Source organism: Pezoporus flaviventris, unplaced genomic scaffold (assembly GCF_033815535.1).
Source record: "Pezoporus flaviventris isolate CSIRO_AGI_PZ_B2104156 unplaced genomic scaffold, CSIRO_AGI_Pfla_v1 ptg000007l, whole genome shotgun sequence".
Classification (NCBI taxonomy): Eukaryota; Metazoa; Chordata; class Aves; order Psittaciformes; family Psittacidae; genus Pezoporus; species Pezoporus flaviventris.
The window spans coordinates 1,926,483-1,942,627 of NW_026892555.1; the positions used below are offsets into that span (position 1 = coordinate 1,926,483).

General features: G+C 45.2%; 1 protein-coding gene across 6 annotated transcripts in view; it reads left to right on the plus strand.

Moving 5' to 3' along the window:
* The window catches only part of TSNARE1 (t-SNARE domain containing 1), a 491,630-nt gene that overhangs the window by 19,982 nt on the left and 455,503 nt on the right, over nt 1–16,145 (plus strand). For all 6 annotated transcript variants that reach the window (XM_061447620.1, XM_061447625.1, XM_061447626.1 and 3 more), the window contains exon 2: nt 779–867. The gene's annotated coding sequence lies outside the window, so the exon portion shown is untranslated. The remainder of the gene's footprint in view (nt 1–778; nt 868–16,145) is intronic.

The following is a 16,145-nucleotide window of genomic DNA, read 5'->3' on the forward strand; positions in this document are numbered from 1 at the left end:
TCTGTCTGTGTAGATATCTCTGTCTATTGCTCGATACACAAGCATGTGCATATGTCTGAATAATCTTTCCCAAAGTAGTATTTATTTTTTCCTCTTTCTGTGTATTTTTAGTTAAAAAATCAATTCTAAAGATACCATAATGATTTTTCAGTCTGGTGACTTTGCTTTAAAACAGATTGGTTGCTGTTAGTAAGGCACGAGTCATCTATGTGGCTTTGTGTTGCACCATCCTAGCGAAGGTTTTGCTCTTCTGTGCTGAGACCTCATCCAGTACTGGGTCCACTTGGTTGTGTGGTTCTAGCTTAGCAATCCCTTCAGTTGGATGGGCTTTGTTTTGGTAGAAAGTGTGGGATAAATGCTGACAGATCCTGCTTAACTGGTTAACAGTGAATATAAAACATGGGATCATGAAGAAGGGGGAAATGGCAGTTATATGAAATCATAAATTGCAGATAACAAATTACATGCTGTATTTCAATGGGCATTTCCTAATTCCCAAAATTAAACGGAAGGAGTGGTTTGGTTCTGTTTTTTTTTAATGTGTATTACATTGTCAAGAGATTTTATGTAGGCCAAAGGCAGATATACAATATATACATTGCCTAATGCATATATTTCTCTTTAAGTATTTCACAGGGTGTGAAAACTCCCAAAATCAAACCTAAAGATACGGTTAAAACCTGGGTCTTGGGAATACCTGTGCTTTAGTCAGGGGGGGAAACCAGGAGATAAAAAAACCTGTATGAACTTCTGATTTCCATTTTCTTTCTCCTAACAGAGACAACACTGCTGAGACAGCCTTGGCTCCATTGGGCTATTGCTGCCTAGTGCCGAACAAGTGGCTCCACAACACAAAGCCTATTGTGGGTGAGATATATTTTGCTGTTTGCTGTCTTTGACAGTTTTTACTGTTTCAGGTTCTTTCTTATAGTTTAGTTGTTTCTATCCATATCCCTTCATTGCTTTTGTAGACTCAGCCCCTGGAGTCTACAAAACATCAGCACTTGCAGATGTTCATCTCTGGATGGTGTCTTCTGCTCTTGCGGGTGGTTTCCTTGTTTTAACAGGTTAATATTGGGTGATCTTCATCCAAATTCTCCCCCTGATGATTGATCTTGCCTGGCTTTGATAGTTTGTTAAGCCCTGGGATGTCAGATGTCCCATTCTCATGGTGCATTGACTTTGAATTGGGCTTTCTGATCAAAGCGAGCTTTAATGGTGCTCCTTGCTAGGAGCAGATGGTCAGTGAAACTTCCATTTCTCAAGGTGTAACAGACTGTGTTTGTAAAACCTATAGAGCATTTGATCAGCAGAAATAGTTTTCTTAAACTACATCTGTTTTTCCCACCTGGAGTACTATTAACAGTAATTTCTATCATGGCTAGAACAGTTGTTTCATGTGCTCCAACTTAAGAGTAGGAAATAAGTCTTTTCTTGGGTATTTTTGGTTTGGCGTCTGTTCCTTCTTCAGAGAATACATCAGAAAGCATTCTGCAATTAGAAAATGGGAAGGGTTTTATATATTGAACTGAATCAGTTGGTTGTCTTGCACTTAATTCTTGAGAGATCATGGTCTTTGAAACAAGTCCTTAAGAAGGATTTTATTTCTCTACCTCCATTTCCCATAGCATGGGGAGCCTTGGCATGTTCCAGCCCCATTTTCTATGCAGAGCTAACCAAATCTGCACCATTCAGTCAATATTATGCAAAAAGTATGACTCTTAGCATCCTGAATAATCACCAACAACAGAGTAAATACGAGGGTAATGGGATTAAGGGGACAAAGGAACACAAGCATTTGAGTGCATGTCCCCATGGCCCGTAGCTGGTGGCAGCCCCAGGCCCAGCATGGCTGTAGGCGCAGTAGTGATTTTGCTGCTGTTCCTTGTACAGGGCTTAATGAGTTCCTACTGCTGGCATTTTTCTTTAGATACAATATCATGTCATTAAGTCCCACTCTTTGTAAAAGGTTTTTATTTTCTTAGACCTTTATTTATATTTTTTTTCCTTGTCTTTTTTCTAGTGCTGGGGCTCAGTGCGTCTGATTGGCACTTGTCTCCTGAAGTCTTCTCCCAGGCATCTAATACCCTCTTAGATGTCTCCTCAGTGCCACAGAGGAATTGGTCCAAGTCTTTTCTGGGAAACACACTGAATATTGTAATAAGAAGTGTATTGAGATTTAACTCTTATTTTCTTATCACAAGCTCAGTCTTGACTTGATTTCATTTGTCCCTTGCCTTTCGTCTTCCACAGATGAAGATGGGATGGATGCTCTCCATCTCATGCTCTTCATGAAGTCTTTCAGGGAGAGAAATACTCATTTCCAATCAAAACCATGACTTTTCCCTACTGTAGTGTCTCTCTTTGTTCCAGTTCAGTGGGTTTTCTGGACATGGTGCTCTCTGTCCATCTTCCTCTAGCATCTTCTGCCATTCATCAGTGTTTTCTGGATGCCACTACCTCAGAATTGTATATTCCGGTTTTCTCCACCCAAAACTGCATGTGTGTGATTGACTCAAAGCTGTAGGCACCGACTCCCCTTGCTGGTCACTTGTCAAACTGCAATGTATTTTTTTTTTTGTCTGTTTTAAATGAAAATGCCTTCCTGAGAAACCCATTTCGTTTACTCGAGATAAATCTTGTACTTTGACTCCAGCTTTTCTTTTTATGGTGGCTCTGATTAAACTGTGACCCTTCAGCTGACACAATTCAGGTAGAGCATGGGCACTGCATATTGCTGAAATGAATTATTCGCCTCGTAGCTTTTGTTTCTGTTTATTGGAGATTTTTGTGGGGTTTTGGTTAGTTGTTGTTGCTTTCTTCTTTTAGTATTGCGAGGTATTTTCCACCTGTTTCAAGAGAGCAGGGCAGTGATTTCTCTCTCTCCTATTATCTCTTTTGCATTTGGGTATGAGGATGGCTGGTTAAGGGATCAGCAGCACAAACAGTGTTCACCTTGATCCTTCCAACTTCAGGGAATGATGGGGGGAGACATGGAAAAACCCAGCAGATCAATTCCTGGCTCCTACCTTGGTGTCATAGGGGTTTTAGTGGGGTTTTGGTCTTACTGGTCTGTATAACACCAGTCCAGCTGGCAACAGAAGGGGTACCCCTGTATCAAAGGGGAAAAGGATCTTTGCACACAAGTTAGCAGGGCTCTCTGTTAAGAGTTCTAAACTGCATTTGAAGGGAGAAAAGGATAGAAGCTGTGGTTATTGATGTTTTAGAAATGATGGAAGTGCCTGAGAATGGTTGTGTAGGAATTAGGGCTTTTCACCCCCAAAAGGTGGTGGGATCAATAGCCCAACTGAAGTGCATCTGCACCAATGCAGGTAGCATGGGTAACAAACAGGAGCTGGAAGTCATTGTGCAGCAGGAAAACTATGACACAACTGCCATCATGGAAACAAGGTGGGATGAATGGCACAACTGGAGTGCTGCAGTGGATGTCTATAAACTCTTGAGAAGGGATAGGCAAGGAAGGAGAGGTGGTTGGGTAACCCTGTGTGTTAGGGAGTGTTTTGAATGTCTAGAGCTTAATGATGGTGACAGTAGGGTTGAATATTTATAGGTAAGAATAAGAGTGAAGCCCAGCAAGGCAGATATCATGGTGGGAGTCTCTTATAGAGCACCCAGCCAGGATGAAGAGACCGAAGAAATATCCTCTAAGCAGCTGGGAGAAGTCTCACAATGGCCAGTCCTTGTTCTTGCAGTGAACTTCAACTTACCAGGTGGCTCCTGGAAATACAGTATAGCAGAGGGGAAACATTCTAGGAGGTTCATGGATCAAGTGCACCCTCAGTGAGTTTGCAGAGGACACCAAGTTCAGTGGGAGTGTTGATCTGCTTGGGGGTAGGACGGCTGTACAGAATGATCTGGACAGGCTGGATCAATGGGCCAAGGCCAATTGTATGAGGTTCAAGAAGGCTCAGTGCCGGGTCCTGCACTTGGGCCACAACAACCTCATGCAAGCTTTGGGTGTGGGGAAGAGCGGTTGGAAACTGCTCATGGAAAAGGACCTGGGGGTGTTGGTCTGCACCACGAGCAAAGGAGGCTCAGGGAGGACATTATTGCTCTCTACAGCTACCTGAAGGGAGGTTGTAGTGAGGTGGGGATTGGTCTCTTCTCCTAAGTAAGAAGCAACAGGATAAGAGGAAATGGCCTCAAGTTGCACCAAGGGAGGTTTAGACTGGAGATGAGGATCAGTTCCTTCTCAGTAAGGGTTTTCAAACATTGGAACAGGCTGTGTCCAGGGCAGTGGTGGAGTCACCGTCCTTGGAGGTGTTTAAAAGACATGCAGATGGGGCACTTAAGGGCATGGGTTAGTGTCAGGTTAACAGATGGATTTGATGATCTTAAAGGTCTTTCCCAACCTGGTTGATTCTATGATTGTCTCCTATCACAGCTTTGCCTGGAGCTGAGATTTCCGTTCCAGACTGTGTTGCTGGAAGTCAGCCCAGCGCTTTGGCATTGGCTGGGCAAAGTAGGAGAGCATTTGGGTGCTTCACTCTGATGCTGTGGGAAGGAGGGGGTATAATTGCACTGAACTGCTGTCCAATAGCACAGCTTGGAAAGGCCCTCTGAGTTCACCATTGAAGAGAACTAAGAATCATAGAATGATCTGGGTTGGAAGAGAACTTTAAAGGTATCTAATCCAACCCCTCTCCCATGAGCAGGGACTCCTTCCACTACACCAGGTTGCTCAGAGCCCCATTTGAGCTGACCTTGAATGTTTCCATGTATGGGGCATTTAACCACCTCTCTGGCCAACCTCTGCCAGTGTTTCACTAACCTCATCATAAATATCTGTATTAGAAGCTAAATAGATGGGGTTTTGAAGGAAACAGTTCCTCCCGTGCCTTGAAAGACGTGATATAAGGTAGTCTGATGGTGAATAAAGTAGGTTTTGAGGTTGATTGGTGGGGTGATCTCTTCCTCTCTCTCTTAGTTCCATTTACATTTGGTAACTGGGCAACCAATTGAACTCAGTGATGCTTTGTCACTGGTGAGAGTCACATTACTGGTCAGCATGCAGGGACCTCATGCTGGTTGCTTCCTGGCGTCGCATTGTAGCTGGATGAGATGTTGGTGATATGCAGGATAGTGAGACCTTCATACGGGGAGGAAGCTGTTAAAAGCTGCCGCATGATTGTTTCTACTTTCATTTTGATCTCTTTGCAAATAGAGAAGTGATAGAAGCACAAAACATATTTGTATGAGTACAAGGGAGGGACTTGCACGTATTCCTGTGTGAGGGCAGGGATAACTGTTCAGCTTGCTGCAGCATCTAATAGTGGCGATGAGCACTAAACATCTTGCAAGAGACGTTAAAACTTGAGGAATCTCTTTCATTTACTTTACAAATCATATTAGAAGCCAAGAGTGGCCTCATTACTTATTTATTTACTAGGAAACTGCTTCTCTCTGCCTGCTTTATGCAAAAGGACTTGCATTGATCTTACAGACGGTCGAGGAAAGGCCAGAGGAGAGAATATTTAACGCAACGTGTAATTCTCTCCGTTTTTTGCCTCAAAATAAGAAGCCACTTTGCTTAAGATTTATGCATCCACACACATTTTATGCACACGGTGCAGCTCTGTTTTATCTGCCTGCTGCAGTAGGCTGAGGCAAAGAAATGCCTTGATCAATGGTAGGAACCGATTCAGGGTAACTCCCAAACTGTTCCAGTGATAAATGCGGTGCCAGTTTCTTGCCACCTTGATGATAATTGTTGTGTCTTTTTACTTCTGTGGGTGTTTTTTTCTTCTTTAATTTCCTTTTTTAATCTACTTGAAGGTTAAAAATTAAAATGATGCAAATGCATTTCTTGCTGTGCTCTACTGAAGCAGAACAACCCCCTCTTAAACCAAGAGTCTTTGGCAGCACTAGGATGCTTTAGATGCAGGTGAGATGATTGTGCCTTGTCTTTAATTCTCTTACATACACAATACTGCATTTCAGAGTTGATGCAAGCCTGGCAATGGAACATAGATTGTCTGAATTGCAAAGCATCACTGGAGTGTCAGCACCTCCCTCCTGTCTCTTGAAGGTGAAACAATTGGAGGGGTTCAATGCTGTTGTGCACTTACCTTCAGTGTTTGAGGTCTGAGCTTCTTCAGTGTGCATATGCTGGCTGAGTCAGGAATATTTATAAGCTGGAATCACCTTGCTTTGTCTGCCTGGTAGTCAAAGGTCAAATAAAATAGCACGTATCAGGCCCTGTTCAGTACTTGTGATTTGTTATGGCTGACATGTGGATGATACGCACGTATTAACACACACCTCCATGGTTTGCTCTTGCAATGTTAAAGATTTCTGGGGATATCTGATTATGGTCTGCAAGAGTCAGCTGAGAGACTGTGTCTGAAAGCTCATCCTAAAATAAGCTGTATCCTGTCAGGGTGGGCTGAAGCTGGAGCGTGGTGGAGGTGTATGGCAGGATGCTGTAGGAATGATGGAGAGGGGACTGAGCTTGAATGCTGCAACAGAAACCTCTTCCTTGCATGTAGGCAGAGTAGAGCTGCATCAGTATGTGTCCTGTTACTGAATTGGTAATTATTGAGTTTGAGCATTTGAATTACCTGGTAATTATTGTGTTTGAGCAGTGCTGTAGGATATAGGTATTGTGAGCTGGAAGATGTGCAAGCACAAGACAAGAAGGTTGCTTCCTTACTTGGATAACTTTGAATTTCATGGCGAGTGAAAGGAAGCAAGGAGATGATTATAGAACCATAGAATGGTTTGGGTTGGAAAGGACCTTGAGATCATCCAGTTCTAACCCCCTGCCATGGGCAGGGACACCTCACCTTAGACCTTGCCACCCAAGGCTCTGTCCAGCCTGGCCTTGAACATGATCAGCATCGGAGCCAGCTGAGAGGGTGGAAGCAAAGCCCAGCTCACAGCAAAGGTGTTTCAGGTCCTGAGGAAGCCTGATGTTGCACGCAAACAGCTTTGGGAAGCCCTCTGGAGCCTGGGAACACTGTGAAAATACGAGCCATGGGGTTTTTGGCACCTTTCTGTGCTGCTGGGTTTGTCCTGCAGTTGAGTTAAAATACTTGGAAGAGATTCAGCTTAAAAGTTGTGTGAATGTCTCAAGTAAGTGAAACCTCTTATTGAAATAGCTTTTGGTAGTGAGGAGGCTTTCAGCTCCATTTTGAAATATGCTGTGTGCCCTACCTGAAGAGTTCATTTTCAACGTAGTTTTGGGTGCCTCTTATTTAATCTTGAGCTTGAGAAAGGAACAGCCCCTGTCTGCCTGCACCCCCCAGAGAAAAGGGTGTGAAAAAGTGAGAAGTAAGCAAAAAGAGCTTGTCATGAAACCTAAATTTACTTAGAAACATATAGTTTCCAAAGGCATCTTTAGAAGCTCATTCTGTACTTTTGTTGTGGGGATGGTGTTATACTGCTGTACTATATCAGAGCTGCATAACAGCAGCTCCTCTGTCTTGAGTGGATACCTGGAGCTGTAGGGTTGTGCATTCAAGCCCACAAATATCTTAGCTTGGTGTCTCCAGGTGTAAAATGAGGGAGTGGCTGCTCTTGAGGGATTGAAATGGGGTGAATTAAGTGCTTGTAAAAGGTGTTAAAAGCCACAATTGCTGTAGTAGGATTGCATCCCACGTTGGGAATGGGAGGTGCGATGCTGTGGTGCATCTTCCTGTTGCAGGTCCCCCTGCTGATGGATCTGGATGCTGTGGGTGAAGCAGTGGTGCAAGTGGGGGGCCATCCCATCTGGATTGCAGGATGGTGGCAGCACTTGTTTAATAGGTGCTTAGATGAAAGGTGCTAGGATCAGACAAAAAGTGGAGGGAATCCCCCAACCCCCAAATCCCTCACATTTCCCAGCATCCATCATACAAATAGTTGTAAAATGCCTCAGAGATACCTCTTTTCTCTCACAGTTCCAGTAAGCACTGTAAGTCAAATGCTTGTGCTCATCACAAAGATGCTGTTTCTTGACCCCAGAAGCTGCATCCCAACATCTTCCCCCTGGCTCCCAGCCATGAGGCAGGAATAACGCGTCCTGCTGGGCAAGGAGATGGCCGAGGAATAGCTCACAAGCAGATGTTAGCGGTGTGCTCTGAATGTCCTACTCCTACAGCATCACCACGCAGGTCCAGGATGGGAGCCAATCAACATCCTGCTCCTACAGCATCACCACGCGGGTCCAGGATGGGAGCCAATCAACATCCTGCTCCTACAGCATCACTGCACAGGTCCAGGATGGGAGCCAATCAACATCCTGCTCCTACAGCATCACCGCACAGGTCCAGGATGGGAGCCAATCAACATCCTGCTCTTACAGCATCGCCACGAAGGTCCAGGATGGGAGCCAATCAACATCCTGCTCCTACAGCATCACCGCACAGGTCCAGGATGAGAGCCAATCAACATCCTGCTCCTACAGCATCACCGCACAGGTCCAGGATGTGAGCCAATCAACATCCTGCTCCTACAGCATCACCACGCAGGTCCAGGATGTGAGCCAATCAACATCCTGCTCCTACAGCATCACCGCACAGGTCCAGGATGTGAGCCAATCAACATCCTGCTCCTACAGCATCACCGCACAGGTCCAGGATGGGAGCCAGTCAACATCCTGCTCCTACAGCATCACCACGCAGGTCCAGGATGGGAGCCAGTCATCATCTTTGATCTAGGTTACTGCTAGCTGGGGGTATTGAGACCCATTTTCCTACTATCATAGTTATTTGATGGCCCAGCAGTGCTTGGAGCAGCCCAGCCCTTGTTCTGCTGGGTTGGGCTTTTTTGTCACCTCAGAAATGGCTCTCAATTCAGCTTGCTTTTTTTTAGTAGCATACTTTCATCATTTGTAATTCTAAAGGCTCTACTGCAATGGAGGAGGTTTGGGCTGTTATTTTTAATTGAGTGTTTCACTGATATGATTTACAACATGAGCTGCCGGCCCCTATATTAGCAAGAGAGCAGAGAGTCAGATGGGGTTTATGAGGTGGTGAAAGAGCACAGTGGGCTTGATGAACCAGAGTGTTAAATACAAAGGCAGTGTATGGGGCAGGGGTATGAAAGTGAGAACAGATGAGCACCATTGCGGTGATTTTGGAAATGGATTTTGTTGGTCTGGTGGGTTTTGGGGAGTCTGAAGTCTCTCACTCCATAGAATCACAGAATGGTTTGGGTTGGAAAGGAGCTTAAGATCATCCAGTCCCATGGGCAGGGACACCTCACACTAGACCGTGTCACCCAAGGCTCTGTCCAACCTGGCCTTGAACACTGCCAGGGATGGAGCATTCACCACTTCTCTGGGCACCCTGTGCCAGTGCCTCACCACCCTCACAGTAAAGGACTTCTTCCTTATATCTAACCTGATCTCCCTCCTTTCAGTATGAAGCCATTCCCCTTGTCCTGTCCCTACAGGCCCTTGTCCAAAGCCCTCTGCGCGTTTCCTGTAGCCCCTTTAGGCACTGGAGCTGCTCTAAGGTCTTCCATTCAGGAGCCTTCTCCAGGCTGCCCCAGCCCAGCTCTCTCAGCCTGGCTCCAGGGCAGAGCTGCTCCAGCCCTCGCATGATCTTTGTGGCCAGCTCTGGTCAAAACGGGGTGGGAGGTAACTCCAGAGTGTTCTCCTGTGTCTGTATGTATGTCTTTGCCAAGGAGAAGGTTTCTGTCACCCTGGGTGCTGCTATTGGTGGCACTACGGCAAATCTTGTATGCTTCAAGTAAGATGCTCAGGGCCCCTGAAGATGAGTGTGGTCATATGTCAGTGGTGAGGAAGGGTCTTGAATACCCAGACTTGCTCTCTGGTTGTTCTTTTCCCCTGACTGCCCAAATTAGCTCCTTTTCCTGTAGAGACGTGGTTTGTGTTCTGCTGACTTCAATTTACCAGTGACCTTTCCTGCAGCCTGAATTCAGTGTTCTTGGTGCTGTGAGCAATATAAGCTGTCTTAAATTATACCTCTCGCCCTCCATCCATCTCAGTTTAGTTTTGCAGGAGGATTATGCAGCATCACTTGGAGTTTGCTTTCAGAATTGAGGATGGTGATAAATAAATGCTGGTGGTGAAAACTGGAGAACATGGACTGCTTTAGCTAGCTTGGTATGTGGAAAAGAAAGAAGAATGAGCTACATCAAAAGGAGCATGACCAACAGGTCAAAGGAGGTGATCCTGCCCCTCTGCTCTGCTCTCATTCGACCCCACTTGCAGCACTGTGTGCAGTTCTGGTGTCATCAACATAAGAAGGACATGGAGCTGTTGGAACAAGTCCAGAGGAGGCCACGAGAATGCTCAGGGGCTGAAGCACCTCCCATATGGAGATAGGCTGAGAACACTGGGGCTGTTCAGCCTGGAGAAGAGAAGCTGCGCAGAGACCTCAGAGCAGCTTCCAGTGTCTGAAGGGGAGCTACAAGGATGCTGGGGAGGGACTCTTCATCAGGGACTGTAGTGATAGGACAAGGGGTAAGGGGTTCAAAGTGAAACAGGGGAAGTTCAGGTTAGATCTAAGGAGGAAGTTCTTTACGGTGAGGCTGCTGAGGCGCTGGAATGGGTTGCCCAGAGAAGTTGTGAATGCTCCATCCCTGGCAGTGTTCAAGGCTGGGTTGGACAGAGCCTTGGGTGACATGGTCTAGAGTGAGGTGTCCCTGCCCATGGCAGGGGGTGGAACTGGATGAACTTAAGGTCCCTTCCCAAACTGCTCTTTGATTCTGTTATTCTTTATGTGCCTTGGAGAGGTCTCTGTGTCTTCTCCTTCCTTCTTTTCCAAAGGCAAAGATGCTCACGTCAGCTGATTTTCCTGTCTCACAACTGGAAATGCCAACAAGGGTTATTGCAATAAAGGCAGCTGTGACTTGGTTAGAAGCTGCACTGATACAAACCCTGCCATGTGTGCATGCTTCCTCTGCACCTGGGATTGTTTCCATCTCCATGAGATGACTTTTGATTGGAGTCCTACAGGAATGTTGCTGTGTTTTTCTGGCACTCCCTTAATTTTCACACTGCAGTTTAGTGGAAGGGCTGTTGACATCCAGCTGTGTTGGCATTCATCAATTTTGCTGTGACTTGAGTGCAAACAAGAGTATGTGGTAGATGGCAAAAATCTTTAGGAAAGCAAATTAATGCAATGAATGATGTAGGTCTGGTGTTTGGAGTAAAGCAAGAAAGATCAGGTCTTTGTTTTAACTGCTAGGCACCTGCTCTACTTATTTGTGGTCCCAATTTCTGGATCAAATGGGGGAGTAATGTGGATGGATGCATTCGTCACAGCATCACAGGTTTATGGTGGAAACACACTGCAATATGCTGTTTGGGTGCTTTATGCTTGAGGAGCAATAACATGGATTTCAGGCTTATCGTTATGGGATGTCTGCTCCTCACAGGAGATTTTTGGACAGCAACACACTGATAATCTGGTGTTTGGCAGATTATGAGAGGCAGCCCAAGTGACTGAAGTGACTTTAGAGCTGGAACAGTAGTGGCTGGGTGCACCACTGTTGGCTACAACACCAAGATTGACCTTGCTGTTTATGGGTACACCAGGCAGGATGTCACAAAAGAAATGTCTAGGTTATGAGGGGTAATGGGTTCAAACAGAAACAGGGGAAGTTCAGGCTGGGAGATAAGGAAGAAGTTCTTTACTGTGAGGGTGCTGAGGCACTGGAATGGGTTGCCCAGACAAGTGGTGAATGCTCCATCCCCGGCAGTGTTGAAGGCCAGGCTGGACAGAGCCTTGGGTGACATGGTCTAGGGTGAGCTGTCCCTGCCCGAGGCAGGGGGTTGGAACTGGATGATCTTAAGGTCCTTCCCAACCCAAATCTTTCCATGGTTCTGTGAGCCTTATGAGGAGGATCTCCATCTGCTCTCCGCACTCCATCTGCTCTCGAGCAAGTAGGACGCACCTGGTTTCCTACAGATGTGCCTTTCACTTCTTAACACACCTTCTGCCACTCCCCATCTCTCTTTGCTATCCCCACCAAAACAAAATCATAACTCTAGCTGGTTCCCCATTCATTTACTCGTAGACAACCCATGTGCTGGAGGGTTGCTGCGAGTGTTGTGTTTTGGTCTATTTCTCCATAGAATAATTATGATTGGAAAGGAGCTTAAGATTATCCAGTTCCACCCCCCTTGCCATAGGCAGGGACACCTCACACTAGACCATGGCACCCAAGGCTCTGTCCAACCCAGCCTTGAACACTGCCAGGGATGGAGCATTCACCACTTCTCTGGGCACCCTGTGCCAGTGCCTCAGCACCCTCACAGTAAAGAACTTCTTCCTTATATCTAACCTGAATTCTCCCTGTTTCAATTTGAACCCATCACCCCTTGTCCTGTCGCTACAGTCCCTAATGAAGAGTCTCTGCTGGTGTTCACTCATCTTTCTTTCCTTGATTCAGCCCTTCTTAATTCACTTAATTTTTGGGGTGGTAATTATGTTTTAGGATTCTTTCTATTACATTTTTTTTTTCCTCTCCAACGTGACTGAAGCTGTCTGAACAGCTTGAGGTTATGGGAGCAGCTCAAAGGGCAGGAGAATGGGACTGGTCAATGGGAAAAGCAGCGCAGATCATTGCTGGTTCTTGTACCATTGTAATTCTCTGTGGTGATCATCACCACATTGCTGGGAAAGGCTGAGAAAGCGGCATCTGTCACTCCATGACCATGGGAGACTGGCCATTTTGTTTGCAAAGATGGGAAAACCATAGGGTGAGTGTCTGGAGGCAGTCACATGGTAACAAGTAGTAAAGCCTTCTCTATGTGCTCCAGAAGATCTCCTGCTGGAGAATGTCAAGTAATGCATCTCCTGTGACTTCTGCATCCCGAGTGACAGAGCATCCCTCTTGACTTTTGGTAGCCTATTTGTGGAATTATTCAGGGAACATATTCTCCTACATGTTCTCCCATCTGTCTTTTCCCCAAATTCACTGGCCTTGCTGAGTGCTTAAGAATAGACTTGCTTTCTGCGTTCTGTTGAGCAGGCAGTTAAGAGTTTATTTTTTGACCTTCCTGTGTTTAGATGATAATATTTTTAGTATCTTCCAGGACGGCTGTTTCTGAGCCCATGTGTAGTTTGGACTTTCTTTTCCCATGAAATGCAGAGGGGAAAGCTTCATGTTGATGAAGCTTGATCAGAAAGAGATTTCGGGGTGTTCTGTCACCTGGAGCAGGTTGTGCAAGAGCCTTTTTCATGGCATTTAATGACCCTTTTACACTGTTTATAAAAGGCTTCTTTAAGAATCATAGAATGGTTTGGGTTGGAAGCAACCTTAAAGCTCATCCAGTTCCAAGCCCTTGCTATGGGCAGAGACACCTTCCACTAGAGCAGGTTGCTCCAAGCCCCTTCCAACCTGACCTTGAACATTTGACCTTATATCTAATAATTATATTTTTAATCATAATCTCTATATTATTCTGTCTTTTTTCCTATGCTTGCCTGAAATAGAAGTCTTGGGCAAAGTTGCTTTTTGAGGTGGTGGTGACATCCTTTTTGTTGGCTTCAGGTTGTGATAGGCATGTGTAGGTTCTAACACTTTGTGTCCATCATCAGTTTGCATTGCTTAGCCTGGTGTTGATAATTCTTACTTATATCAAACTACATTTCCTGAATGCTTTACATAAGTGGAAGAATCAACTCGTGTTCAAGTCCTCTTCACACTTGTGCTCCAGACCCTTCACCAGCTCCGTTGCCCTTCTCTGGACCCAAAACTGTGGCCAGAGAAGATGTTTGAGATTCCTGGTTGAAACTCACCAGTTGAAAATGTGGAGTCCCTCTGAGCTCGTTCATCACCCATGAAGCTCTTTTGAGTTCAGGTTGGATATAAGGAAGAAGTTCTTTAATGTGAGGGTGATGAGGTGCTGACACAGGCTGCCCAAAGCAGTGGTAAATGCTCCATCCCTGGCAGTGTTGAAGGCCAGGTTGGACAGAGCCTTGGGTGCCATGGTCTAGTGTGAGGTGTCCTTGCCTATGGCAGGGGATTGGAACTGGATGATCTTAAGGTCCTTTCCAACCCAAACCATTCTGTGATTCAAACACACTTGTTTGAAGGATCCTCCGTATTTCTTCGGCGTCTTTCACTTTGATTTGGGAGCATGATTTTTTATCCAGCCTCCTGGCATCTTTGCAGGGAAGGGGAGGTATTGAGAGGGAATAATTTCTAGGACTTCATGGCATGTTGCCTTTTTGTTACAGTGTGATCACGCCTGCAATATTCAATAGAGCATCCTTCTCGAGTTAGTGGGGAAGATTGTGGTTGGATTCTGTCCCATGTGATTTATCTTTGTTTTTGCAACGATTTTTTACTATATATGAGAGAAATAGATGATTATATCTGTGTTCTCAATTGTTGTTATCAGAAGCAAAGTGCTTCAGTTAAAGACTTGTAGGCTTTTTTTTTCCAAAATAGGACTATTTATTAGCTTGCACTCATTTCCCCCCCTTCTTTAAATAATCCTAAAATCTGGTTACAAATTGTTTCCCTCTGCCCACACTCGGGATAATAAAACATCTATTGCCAACAAGAGCAGAATGACGTTACAATTTGTTGTAGGAATTGAAAGAGCAAGTTGGAGGTGAACAGCAGAGTGCAAATTCTTTGGGAAGGTAGGCATTGCTTTTCCTTTTAATTCACATCTTGTTGTTAGTCGCTCTCTGTGACTGTGACCTGGTGATGGTGTGCTGGTGCTGCAGCTGTTTTTGTCTGGTGGATGGACAGCTGAGAAAGGGCTCTAAGAGCGTGAGCAGAGATTTCTGCATTTAGGAAGGCTACAGAGTTCCTGTTCCCATCATGGGGAGAAATGAATGCTGTTAAAAGAACCATTTTTGATGATTTTCAGAATCAATCTGGAAGGAATCAGAATTGCCCTTCCATCCAGGCTGCGTAAAATAGAGGTAATTCAAGGCAGCTTGAATATCTCTTTTCAGCAGCTCTTCTGTTTCAAAACCCGATGATCTTAGCGGTTATTTGGAGATGTACATCCAGTACCTGCTTGCCCTGTTACTCAGATTCTGTATCAGCAGTGCTTTCTTGTTAAGCATGGTGTTCTTTACCCTAATTTCTGGGGAAGAAAGCCCTCTTCATAGTCAAAAAGGGATGCTGGAACAAAGAAAGTGTTCCCATATGCTAATTCTTGTGCTCCGGAGTTCCCAGGATCATTTTATCACTGGTCTGCATGATTACCTTAATACCACAAAGGCTGATAATGGAAATGGAGATTTCAAGCTTGACTGTATTCATCAATAGGAGAAGTTAAAATGCTGAACGTGATGGAGTTATTTGCTGCAGCTGCTTCCAGGCCTGGATTGGTTTGATTTTCTGCTGACAAGGCATTGAGACTGTTGGGAAGGGCATCCGTGAGCTTATTAACAGGAGTGTTGGGACACAGAGCGGGATGTGATGGGTGGTAGATGCTGGTGGGCTGGCTGGGCTCTGAGGCCTTGGTCTTATAGCGAGGTCTTCTACAATCATTTGGTCTGCTTGTAGCAATAATAGTTAATATAATAACTTCTGTTAGATGATGTGTTCCTTGTACTGCTGCTGTAGTTGGTGCATCTCAGTGCCTTTCTTGCATGGTACTGTGGGCTCAGGGTTGTTGCTGGTGAAGTATGTGGGCACTTAAATACTGATTCCTTGATGGAGACTTCTGTTTGGGTTGACTGTGTTCTGGTAAAATTCCTGTTGGCCAAAGGTTCTCTGGTCCATGGTGGGATTTTGTGTCAGACATTGTGAAATGCTTATCTGGGATGTGCAGAACCCAAGTGGATCCATGCTTCGGGATCTCCTCCAGCATCTCAGCATTGGCCTTAAATCGGTTTTCTTTGTCTTCTTCTCTTAAGATCATAGAATCATAAGATCAGCTAGGCTGGAAAAGACCCTTAAGATCATCAAGTCCAGCCATTACCCCAGGACAAGATCACACCTACGTGTGACTTCCATCACAGTTTAAATCAGCTTGGACATCACATAAGTTCATGGTTGTGAACCTCTCTGGAGGATCTCTTGCCTGCTGGCTCTTGGTGTTGATGAAGAATGAGCATCTCATTGGGGATAGCGGCACTGAGTAGGATTGAGGGGGCAGTCTTTTATCCTCCAGGTTCACATCTACTTTTTACATCTACTTCTTTACATCTACCAGGGCTCCAGACCTGGTTTGGTTTTCAGCCCATCTTGCTATCCTA